Here is a 12,211-nt window from a genome sequence, read left to right as displayed (position 1 = left end):
GCAGGTCACTCACCCACGAATCAATTGGAAGGCAGCACTGAGTTCTGTAACAACCTAGGAAAGTTCTTTGTGGACAAAGTGGCCAAAGTATTTGAACCATTCCAAACGAACCACTCTATTACAAGTTCAAATAACTATCCTAGCTCAGAACGAGAGACATCAAATCCGGAAACAGGCTTCCGCTTCACGCTCCCTACAGTAGAACAGATACACCAGGTGGTAAAAACCATCAGATCCGGCAACCCAACGGATCCGTGCCCTCCTAAAATTATGCATTTATTCCCAGATATACTCAGTGAGCAGCTACACGTCCTGTTTTCAGAAATAATCCACTCAGGAGCCTTTCCAGATGCCTGGAAAATCGCTGCAGTCACCCCCTTACTAAAAAAAAGTACCCTGGACCCTAAAGACCTCAGCAGCTATAGGCCAATCTCCAGAATACCCTTCCCAGCTAAAGTATTGGAGAAACTGCTTAATCAACAACTGAAGGATCTTATAGCCTCCAGAAATTACCTGGATAATTCTCAATATGGGTTCAGAGAACATCATGGTACTGAGACAGCATTGGTAATGGCATCAGAAGGTCTCAGGAGTGCGTTAGACGCAGGAGGGAAGGCCGCCTTGATGTTGTTAGATTTATCGGCGGCCTTCGACACCGTGAACCACGATATCCTCCTGGCACGCCTGGACGAGCTAGGGATTCAAGATTCTGCCCGCCAGCTGATGGCGTCCTTTCTGAGAGACAGATCTTTCACAGTCACTCTGGGAGAACACGCCTCCAGCCCTTTTATGACACCATGTGGGGTTCCTCAGGGCTCGGCGCTTAGCCCCACACTTTTTAACATTTACGTTGCCCCTTTGGCCTCAGTTATTAGGAACTTCGGTTTCACACCAGTCTCATATGCCGACGATACTCAAATAGTGGTATCAGTCTCAGGCAATATAGAGGAATCAATAGACCGCTTCAGGAACTGTATGACCCAAGTCAACCGTACAAATTCACTGAAAAAACCATAGGTTTCACACACGTTATAGTTAGGAATTATCATTTACAAAACCTTGCAAATTCACTTAAAAAACCATAGGTTTCACACATGTTATAGTTAGCTGTACATTTCACTCGTAAAAAACCAATGAAATTCCACGTTATAGTTAGATCAGGTAACTATAACTTGCGCGACCGCAATCCACAATGTGTAATTTCAGATGTCATCATTGATGTCATGAGTGATGTCACTGACCATGTCATGAGTGATGTAATATGTGACGTCATCAGCAGTTTATTGTGGGCGCGCAAGTTATAGTTACCTGATCTAACTATAACGTGGAATTTCATTGGTTTTTTACGAGTGAAATGTACAGCTAACTATAACATGTGTGAAACCTATGGTTTTTTAAGTGAATATATATATATATATATATATATATATATATATATATATATATATATATATCCACAAGTCGCTCAGACACGAGGCCGCACACCACAGCAGGTAAGGCATCAATCCTTTATTTGCACAACATGCGGTTTCTCATCCTGCCATGGGGCCCCGCTGCCTGACGCGTTTGGAAGCTTTCCATGCTTCTTCTTCTGAGGCAAAATGCTGTAGCCATTTCAAGTGTGTAACTCCATCCTACCCCGCATGCTTTTAAATCTTACTGGCTTCCGATAAGCCTTCTAGTTAGAGTCCATTTCGGTGCATGCTGGTATATGGAGTATCATTTCCACACTTTTTTATACCCTCCAGTAGGTTTGGTTACAGTCATTACAATTTAGGACATTTTGTTCAATTACCCTCCAGTGGGCTCCAGGAAAAGAAACCGTCTGTTTCATTAAAGTGCCTGCCGCACCCCAAAAGAGATGAAGGTTTTCACTACTGTGGGTCCTCTGTTCATTTTTCGGCAGTGCGATCCCTCTGCGGCCGGAGCCGCCGCATATTAAATATCCACAAAGTCGCTCAGACACGAGGCCGCACACCACAGCAGGTAAGGCATCAATCCTTTATTTGCACAACATGCAGTTTCTCATCCAGCTATGGGGTCCCGCTGCCTGACGCGTTTCGAAGCTTTCCATGCTTCTCCTTCCGAGGCAAAATGCTGTAGCCATTTCAAGTGTGTATCTCCATCCTACCCCGCATGCTTTTAAATCTTACTGGCTTCCGGTAAGCCTTCTAGTTAGAGTCCATTTTGGTGCATGCTGGTATATGGAGTTTCATTTGCACATTTTTTTATACCCTCCAGTGGGTTTGGTTACAGTCATTACAATTTAGGACGTTTTGTTCAATTACCCTCCAGTGGGCTCCAGGAAAAGAAACCGTCTGTTTCATTAAAGTGCCTGCCGCGCCCCAAAAGAGATGAAGGTTTTCACTCCTGCGGGTCCACTGTTCATTTTTCGGCAGTGTGATCCCTCTGCGGCCGGAGCCGCCGCATATTAAATATCCACAAAGTCACTCAGACACGAGGCCGCACACCACAGCAGGTAAGGCATCAATCCTTTATTTGCACAACATGCGGTTTCTCATCCCGCCATGGGGTCCCGCTGCCTGACGCGTTTCGAAGCTTTCCATGCTTCTTCTTCCAACGCAAAATGCTGTAGCCATTTCAAGTGTGTAACTCCATCCTACCCCGCATGCTTTTAAATCTTACTGGTTTCCGGTAAGCCAAGTCCCGGGGCCAATCATTTATTTATTTGTGGGGCCCGTGGGGGACCCTAGCTCCGGGGACCGATACATCCCCAGGGCTTACTAAATTGAATGAGGGGGGGCACGTGGCCCCCCGGGTACTGCCACCTCCCCGGTGGTGTTTGAGATTGCACGCCGCTATTCAGTCCCTTCTAAAGAGCGCCCAGCGAGAACCCGCGTTTAACAGCAATAAACATGAAAGGCGTGAAACTGACATACACAGCCTAGAAAGAGTCCTTGTTGGAAATCTACTGAAAGGGGCTCACATGCTTACTCTGTGTAGATGTCCAGACAACAAACTGCGCATCACCTGAAACAGCAAAACGAAGCACCCCAAAACTGTCAAAGACACGTGGGTGAAGTCCACCCACCCACACTCGGCGGGAGTAAAGCAAACGGTGACCACGCAGAAATAAGCGAAGCAAAGTAACTCATAGCAAGGAGAACAGTTCACCAGCAAGCCCCATGCGGGCGAAACAGAGAGCAGTCTGGATGCGCGGGAACACTGAGGTACACTGGGAGGCGAGGTACAGGATCGCACTGAAGTGCCTCGGGTACACAGCAAGCTAGGGAAAGCGAACATGCAGCGCGTGCACCTGCACAGAAGGTTACGAGAAACAAACCCAAGTGCACGTGGCATGGTCACAGGCAGTGTAGTGGGGCTCTCAAGGCATGACAGCAACGCATCCAGGTGTCTGCAGCATGTTAAAATGTAGTAAGGGTCATTAACCACCACTCCTTGTATACCTGCAGCATGCACTTGAGTGCGTGTCTGTACCTCTCGATGTATTGATCTTCCTTCCCTGTATATTGGTGGGACGCACTTGAGTACATTGCTGTACCTCACTTTTATTAATGAGCCTTACTCCTTGCTTATCAGCTGCACCCACTTGCGTGCATTGTTGTACCTCGACATGTAACGATCTCCGTTCTCCTTACTCTTGCTGCATGCACTTCACTGTATTGACCTTTCTCATCCTGTCATAAAGGGTTACAGTAGCAATACACTCAAGTTCACAGATCTAGTATACAAGGAGTGAGGATCACTGAAGGGTGAGGCACAGTTGTACACTCAAGTGCACAGATCTAGTACACAAGGAGAGAGGAGCACTGAAAGGTGAGGTACAGCAGTGCACTCAAGTGCACAGATCTACTATACAAGGAGTGAAGAGCACTGAAGGGTGAGGTACAGCTGTGCACTCAAGTGCACAGAGCTCATACACAAGGAGTATTAGCACTGAAGGGTGAGGTACAACAGTGCACATATGTATTATACAAGGAGAGAGGAGCACTGAAAGGTGAAGTACAGCAGTGCACTCAAGTGCACAGATCTAGTATACAAGGAGTGAGGAGCACTGAAGGGTGAGGTACAGCTGTGCACTCACATGCACAAATCTAGTATACAAGGAGTGAGGAGCACTGAAGGGTGAGGTACAGCAGTGCACCTAGTGCACAGAGCTAGTATACAAGCAGTGAGGATCACTGAAGGGTGAGGTACAACAGTGCACTCAAGATTATGCACACAGGGAATGAGCATCACATACAGAAATCTACAGAAACCATATGTACAGGGGAGACTACGGTATATGCTAGAATCGCACAGGGAGCGAAGGGATCACGATCACCTACATAGGCTTCCATCACAGTGTTCACAAAAGAGCATGACTCAGAGAAGCGCCATGTGATGTATTGTGAGAGGTGGATGGTGCTGTACACAGCCACCCAGAGGGGGTGGCTTCAGCGGAAGCCACGCAGAGCCAGGCGGCTAGCAGCATGCCAGAGGAGGCTGGTGGCATGTGGAAGACTAGGAGCATTGATGACAAATCCTCCTTCCACCCCAACACCCTGCAAACCTTCCCTTTTCTGAGCAAGGGCAGCAATAAGTTACTGCACTGCTGGCCCGGGGGGGCGAGTTAAAAAACACACAAGCAACGGCTGTATTACTTAATGCTACGTATGCACGTGAAAGGCAGGCAGAGAGCAGCATGCAAGTTGGGGAGGGGTCAGAGGGCACACGAGGCGATGACGGAGCAGCAAGGGTGGATGGTGAGATGATGGCATGCGAGACGGTTTGCGCTGCGTGGGTGCATTTAGTAAGAGATTGTGCCAAGCGGTGTTAAAACAGAAACTGAGCCGGTCTGGTGTATAAGGGATGATAAGATGAGCTAAGAGAGAAGCAGTGCAGAAGGTGTCGATGGGCACAAGTCTGGCAGAGGCAGGTGATGGCACAATGGTGAAGGGTAGACAAGTACAAGGTGATAGCTTTGGAGACGTGATGTGACAAAAAGACTGACTGATGGCAGTTGGCAGCCAGTGGCTTTGGAATTGATTGTAAATGCAGTCGATGGCAAATTGGTCGGCGAGGGTGGATGGGTACAAGATGATGGCTTTGGAAAGGTGATGTCACAAGAAGTGGTGGCTACGGGGTTGTTGGTAAAAGCAGACAATGGCACATTGGCTGGGGGCAGATAGGTACAGAATGATGGCTTTGGAGAGGTGATGGCACGCTAAAGAAGGTGGCAGGTGGTGGCTGTGGAGCTATGTGGTTGGAGATGCCACAGAAGAGTATGACGTGATGACAGACTGGATGTCACGTGATGGCACAGGTTTATGTGATAGTATGGCGTTTCTTTAGTTACTGGCAGCAGACAGTAGCCCTTGGTAGGGGATCCCCAGCAGCGGATGGGTGAGCCCATGCTCCACACACTGCTACTGTGCTGCTGTCAACGGTCCCTGGCTCAAGGCATGTAGAGCTCCCCCGGCCGAAGCCCCCCACTCCCCAGAATCTCAAGGGCTCTGCTTCTCCCCCTCACACTCAGCCCTGGAGCCTGCACGGCTCCTGCCCCTGCCGCCAACCACGGTGCTCGGTGCAGGAGTACAGCCAGCGCAGCAGCTTATCAACTATGCAGTGACAAATGCTCAGGGTGAGGACCCGCCAAACATGTCTATCCTGGTGCAGTGGGCAGCCGGCCCTGGCACAAGGGGGAGGCAAACTTGTGCTAGAACCTGGGGCAACCTTTGTCCAGGGATGGGGCATCAACCTGCTGCCGAGTCCTAACCTGCCGCCTCCAGAGGAGGGTAGCTGGCATCCTCCCAGGGAGCTGTCCTAAGCTTCCCCGGCGCTCTCCCAGGCCCCAGTAGAGACCCTGCTGGACCAGAGGGGCAGCACCCACCCAAGGGACAGCACCCGGAACCTACGACCAGCACAGCTTATGCTCCAGCAGTCACCCCCATCCTGCAGGAACCTATCCCCTGCCCCTGTGCTGGCTGGATTGGCTGATGCGGCGGGCACTGCCTCCTCCGTGCACTCGGTGCCATCCTCCCCCGGCGGATGTCCCAGGCACAGGCAGCAGCGCTGTGCCTGTGCCTCCACGCTCGATGAAGGGAGAGCTGGGAGGGGTCGAGCCTTGCAGGCGCTGCGCAGAGGGAGACTCTCCTACCTTCGGCCTCAGATCGGGGCACACAGGGTGCCTCAACTCAGGCACAGCGCCGATTCCAGGTGTCCCGCAGGCGCCATCTTTCCGGGTGTTTTCTTCAGCTCTCAAAGTCAATTTTACATTAAAAACAGAGGAGGGAAATGAGCTGCATGAGTACTTAGACATTTGGAAAATATGAGTGCCCAGTCTAATGTATGCCCCTTTTTACACCTCTTTGTATTGCAGCTCTGTGGCGGTTACTGGAGGTACCTGGTGGGCTAGTTGGCCCCCAGGGACCCTCAGGATAGAAGGGGACTTAATCCCCCAACTTACAACGCACCAGGGGGCGCATTTGCACAGTGATGCAGCGAGGGGGCTGGGCCTGAAACAACAAGTGTGCAAACACGCCCCCTGGCGCATTGTAAATTGGGGGATACAATTGTATCTGGTGGGGCGATGAGGTCCTCATGTGTCCTGAGGACCTCAGGATACAAGTGGACTTCATCCTACGAGAAGCAGTGTGCCACAAGCTGCATTTGGAGAGTGGTGTAAAAAGAGGCATGGCCTCAGAACACCTCTCTGCAATGCAGCTCTGTGGTGCTTACTGGAGGAACCTGGTGGGCTAGTTGGCCCCCACGGACTGTCAGGATTCAAGGGGATTTAATAGGGACGTTATAGTTAGAAATTAGGATTTAAAAAACCTTTGAAATTCACTGAAATAAACAAAGGTTTCAGGGGTGTTATAGTTAGAAGTTAGCATTTTAAAAACCTTTGAAATTCACTGAAAAAAACCATAGGTTTCAGGGACATTATAGTTAGAAATTAGCATTTAAAAAACCTTTGTAATTCACTGAAAAAACCATAGGTTTCAGGCACGTTATAGTTAAAATGAGCATTAAAACAACCCTAGAAATTTACTGAAAAAAACATAGGTTTCAGGGACGTAATAGTTAGTTGGACATTTCACTCGTACAAAACCAGAGAAATTCCGCTGTTATAATTAGTTCAGCTAACTATAACTAGCGCCATCCACAATGCACTGCTGATGACGTCACATATTACATCATTCATGACATGGTCAGTGACATCACTGATGACATCTTAAATGACATCACTGATGACATCACTGACGACATCATCCACGTGAAAATCTGATGCACCTCCTCACACCCTAACACAAACTTTTATACACCCACTCTAAAATACAGACTACCATTTTCGAAACCATAGACACACCAATACCAGTAACTACATACGCACTCACTGATTCCTAGGTCTATACCCACATCCACTCATTTACCCATACAGTCACTCATACATGCAGTCACTCAATACAACACTATCATATGCACTCATACACCTATACAGACACTCAGGGCCCGATTCACAGAACAAACTTAAGACTAAATCCTAAACTTAGTACCAATCTGGTATTCACAGAATGCACCTAGTACTTCTGGTATTCACAGAATGAACTTACTACTTTAGCGATTCACAAAATGAACTTAGGACTTTTGATATTCACAGAATCCATTTACGACCACTAAACTTACGTCCGCACCCGGGCCGGAATTTCCGCCCCCGGAGCGGAGTTTCCGGGCCCGGAGCGGGAAGTCCGCATGCGGGCCGGAAAGTCCGCTTTGAGGGCGGAATACCCGCTCCCGGGGCGGAAACTCCGACCTCGGGCCGGAAATTCCGTTTTCGGGCCGGAACATCAGAATTGGGACCAGACTACATTACTGTTGCCATTGATCATTTGAGCCAAGGGGAAACACCTGTTCAAGTCCCTACCATCCCCCACCATGCATCAGCTGACGCACTCCAGCCAATCCTAGCTCGGCAGCACGTATAACTGCAGAGCAGACACACACAAACCCTTTCAACATGTCACTGAATGTGTTTGTTGCACTGCCCCTTGCCATGCAGCAAAACCACTTGAGGAGGAGGAGGAGGAGAGCCAGAGCAGAGAGGATCTTCAGAAAGAGGATCAACTTATTTGGAATGTCCAGTCAAGATATAAGGGCCAGGTACCGGTACCCTCCAGAAATCATCTTGGATATGGTATGTGAGTGGGAGCAGGAACTTGACTCCGTGACCTGCTGCTCACATGCAATACCAGCATACCTCAAGATCCTATCAGCGCTCCATTTCTTCGCCACTGGCTCATTCCAAAGGGTCTCCAGTGACCATGTGGGCATATCCCAGGCGAGCCAGTCGCGGTGCCTGCATCAGGTACTGCGATGCATCACTGCAAGATCCCACCTCCACATACATATGCCACCGACACTGGCCCTGAGACAAAGGGCAGTACGAGATTTCTTTCGCATTGCACAATTTCCACGTGTGCTGGGTGCAATTGACTGTACCCATGTGGCCCTTCAGCCACCCCGCCACATTGCACACATCTTCTGCAATAGACACCGATGGCATTCCATCAACGTGCAAGCTGTCTTTGATGCCAGAGGGAGGTTCATTGATGTGCATGCGGTGTTCCCCGGCAGTACCCATGACAGCTTCATATTCCGCATGTCACCTCTTGCCCGGCGGATAGCTGCGGGAGAATTTGGCAACATGTGGCTACTGGGTAAGTAACAAGCATTAGAAAGGAGGATTATGTGTTTTTGAAATGTCTGAATGCCCCCCAAAATTAACCATAGTACTTTAAGATTCATAAAGCTAGATACAGGGCCCACCTGACAATGCATGTAATACAGTATAGATCATGTCCTGTGCAAGTCAAAGAGGGAAATCTAACCAACTGCCCTTTCCCCTCTACTCAGGTGACGCTGGGTATGCACTCACCCCACATCTCCTCACCCCTTACAGGCGTGCAGACACTGTACCACAGCGTAGGTACAATAGGGCACACATACGGACTCGAGCCATCATAGAGCGCACTTTTGGTCTGTTGAAGTCGCGATTCAGATGTCTCGACCGTACAGGGGGGGTGCTGCAGTACTCCCCAGAAGTAGTGTGCAAGATCATTTTAGCCTGTTGTGTCTTGCACAACATTGCCTTAACGCATGGCTTACAGATACCGCTGGAACCTCGGCTACCTATGAATCTGGGAAACCGGGCCATGGCACATAACCGAGGTCAGGGCATGCAAGTCCGTGAGCAGCTTGTTGCCACGTTCTTCACATGAGCAACCTGTAGTGGAATGGACCAAATGTGGATTGCTGTCTGTTGCCAATGATGAAACTTGGATATACACGACTGTGTCAATAAATTCCTTCCTGAGGCTACTTTGCAAGCCACACTAACTGCATGTTAATCACAGCTCTTGACAGTAGTCAAAACGTTGAGCCTGCATCAGCACATGTGCCCATGTCAGCGATCAGTGTAGTGGATGTCCCGAAAGAATCTATAGCCACAGATGCAAGATGATACATGTACTGAGAGACACAGCCGGACCTCATGAGGATGGGTCTCTTAATCAGAAAAGGCCATAACCATAGCATTGTCGGCCCTGTGCCATCAACAGATGTGACTCCCCCACAAATGATGCGCCCACGACGTGAGTGATGCAATGGGTCAATCAGACACCATGGGTCAGATTAATGTGGGACTTGCGGCCCTTTCACGCTGCCGTTGCGTCACTTTTGTGATGCTGCGGTGGTGCAAAGCCAGCCCCATGCTGCGGGGAATGTACTATATGACGCATCAGGGAGATGCGTCACGTTGTAAAGGCCTGCGCCACATGTAGGCGTTCTGGTGCAGGGGGGGGGGCCTTCCGGGCGCAGAAACGCCTCCTAAAAATCTACAATATTTCACTCAGTCACTTTTAAGGCCATGCTGCATCAAAACCCTGCGCCTGCTTGAAGCAGGCGTAAGGATTGACGCAGCATCATAGGGATAGGGCACCCCCGAGCCTTGCTGGAGCTGCGTTGTGCATGCAACGCAACTCCAGCAATGCGCCGCCTTTCCAACGGGGGATGCGTCACGCATCTGCACATCCGAGCTGCACGGTGCACCGAAATGTCAATACCGCGCATCTGTGTTGGCGCACGGGTAGGCAGTTGCATCGCAACTCTTCTGACGCATCTCTGCTGATTAGCAGAGATGCGCCCGAAGCCGTAACTCTGCCCCCCTGTGTCTGTGACATATCCACACTTCTCAAACACAATGTTCCGGAACACATCACACAACTCTGCAAATGAGCACCTAATATGGACTACATGTACCATAATGCAAAGCATGAGAAACTGAAACAGAAACTGCAGACATGTCTTGAAATGGTCACTTCACCCTCTTGTCACATTTAATTAATTCTCACATGCACTGTCTTTTCTTTTTTATCCACAACAGAACAGCAGGATGGCAGTAGATGTGATTCCAGATTGTGGATGGATCTGGATGACTACAAAATGGCAGGCAACTACTTCCTGTGATGTATTTGCTGCCTCCCACTCCCTGTCAAACATTTCCTGTATGGAATAATATGTTCCGGGTCATTTTCGGAATTTGCGGCCAAAAAGCGGAAGCTCCGATTACGGAGCGTACGGCCCGTGTGCGGAAACGCCGATTACGGAGCGTACGGCCCGTATGCGGACCTCCCGCTCCGGAACCGGAAACTGCGTTTACGGGCCGTAAACTCCGAAAATGACCCGGAACACATAATTTCATTCAGGAAATGTTTTACAGGAAGTGGGAGGCAGGAAATACATCACAGGAAATAGTTTGCTGCCATTTTGTGTTCATTTTGAGTCATCCTCTATCACAGACAGATCCTCTGACATCCTGCTGCTCTCATCCTTCTTATTATCCCCATAATGGCTGAGGGTTACGAAGAGAAGGCACCCCCTTTCACTGAAAGTGAGTTGGACATCTTGGCTGAGGGGGTGCTAGCCACATTTTCTCAGCTATATGGGGACCCTGAACACCAGCTGAGCAATGCAGCCCGGGCCAGGCTGTGGGCCAACATCGCCGAGCGCTGCAGTGCAGTGGGAGTCCACACCAGGAGTGCGAGGGCATGCCGCAAGCGCTGGGAGGACCTAAAACGGTGGGCCCGGCACAAGGCTGAGGAGCTGCTGGGCCTGTCTTCCCAGCACCATGTGCATCGTCCTCGCCTATCCTCACTGTACAGGAGGGTCCTGCGATCAGCTTGGCCGAGCCTCCATGCTCAGCTGGAGGAGCATGAGCAGCAGGGACATCGTAAGTGCATCATATGCTAAATGTGTCTGGGAGTATGATGTGAGTGAAACAGTGCTGTACCATTGTGTGTCCGATGCCTCCATTCACAGATTCCGTGTCCATGCAGCAGTAACCAAGCTTAAAAAGGCACACTGTGGCATATGGACTGTACAGGGCAGAGTGCATTTTGGGAGTTGGAGTCTCGCATTGACAACTGGCTAGATGAGCCATATTTGTGCATTTGTACTGAAATCAGCTCTTCCCGCACCACTACAATTGGCACTAGGAAATCATGTGTGCATTGGATGAGCAGTGGTACAGACACTGTCCTGTGAGCGCATGGCAGGCCAAAGGGTATTGGATGCTATGACTTGCATAGCATTTTTAGAGTGTGGGTTCCAATTGTGAAAAACATCATGTGCCATGGAGTCAAGACAGACTTTGACACCCTTTCATCACTCTTAAGCGCTTCTAAATTTACAAGGGGTGTTCACTGACAGACGTCTCAGCCTCAGTGGCCTGTTTCACATTTCACATGTACAGGTAGCTGTCACAAAATTCCCCCAGTGTTCAGCGGTGTACTGCATTACCATATCAGTCACCAAAGCCAATATGTGCCACTGGATTGTCAGTACATGTGTGGGGACAGCCAAAGACTAGACTCACAATTTAGCTACAGAAATAGGCCAGAGCCTCAGTGCATGTGTGACCCACATTCGCCAATTGTCGTGTCCCATACAATGCTACAAAGCAGATGACACTTGTCCAGACCTTCAACAGCTGCGACTCCCTATGAATGGCCATAATCTGAGATTCGGGACTTCATGTTCTCCATTGGTGGGCTGCTTGTGGAACCTGCACATGTAGCAGTGGCAGGACACACAGATCCCCAGAATGCCAGGTTGAGGGTTGGCCAATACAGTCGTGTAAGCCACACACATCCACGTGAGATGGCCATGTCAGACTCAATCCAGGAACTGA

Source organism: Triturus cristatus, chromosome 11 (genome assembly GCF_964204655.1).
Source record: "Triturus cristatus chromosome 11, aTriCri1.1, whole genome shotgun sequence".
In the NCBI taxonomy this organism is placed as follows: Eukaryota; Metazoa; Chordata; class Amphibia; order Caudata; family Salamandridae; genus Triturus; species Triturus cristatus.
The sequence above is the reverse complement of the archived record's forward strand: the minus strand, read 5'-3'. Positions refer to the sequence as shown.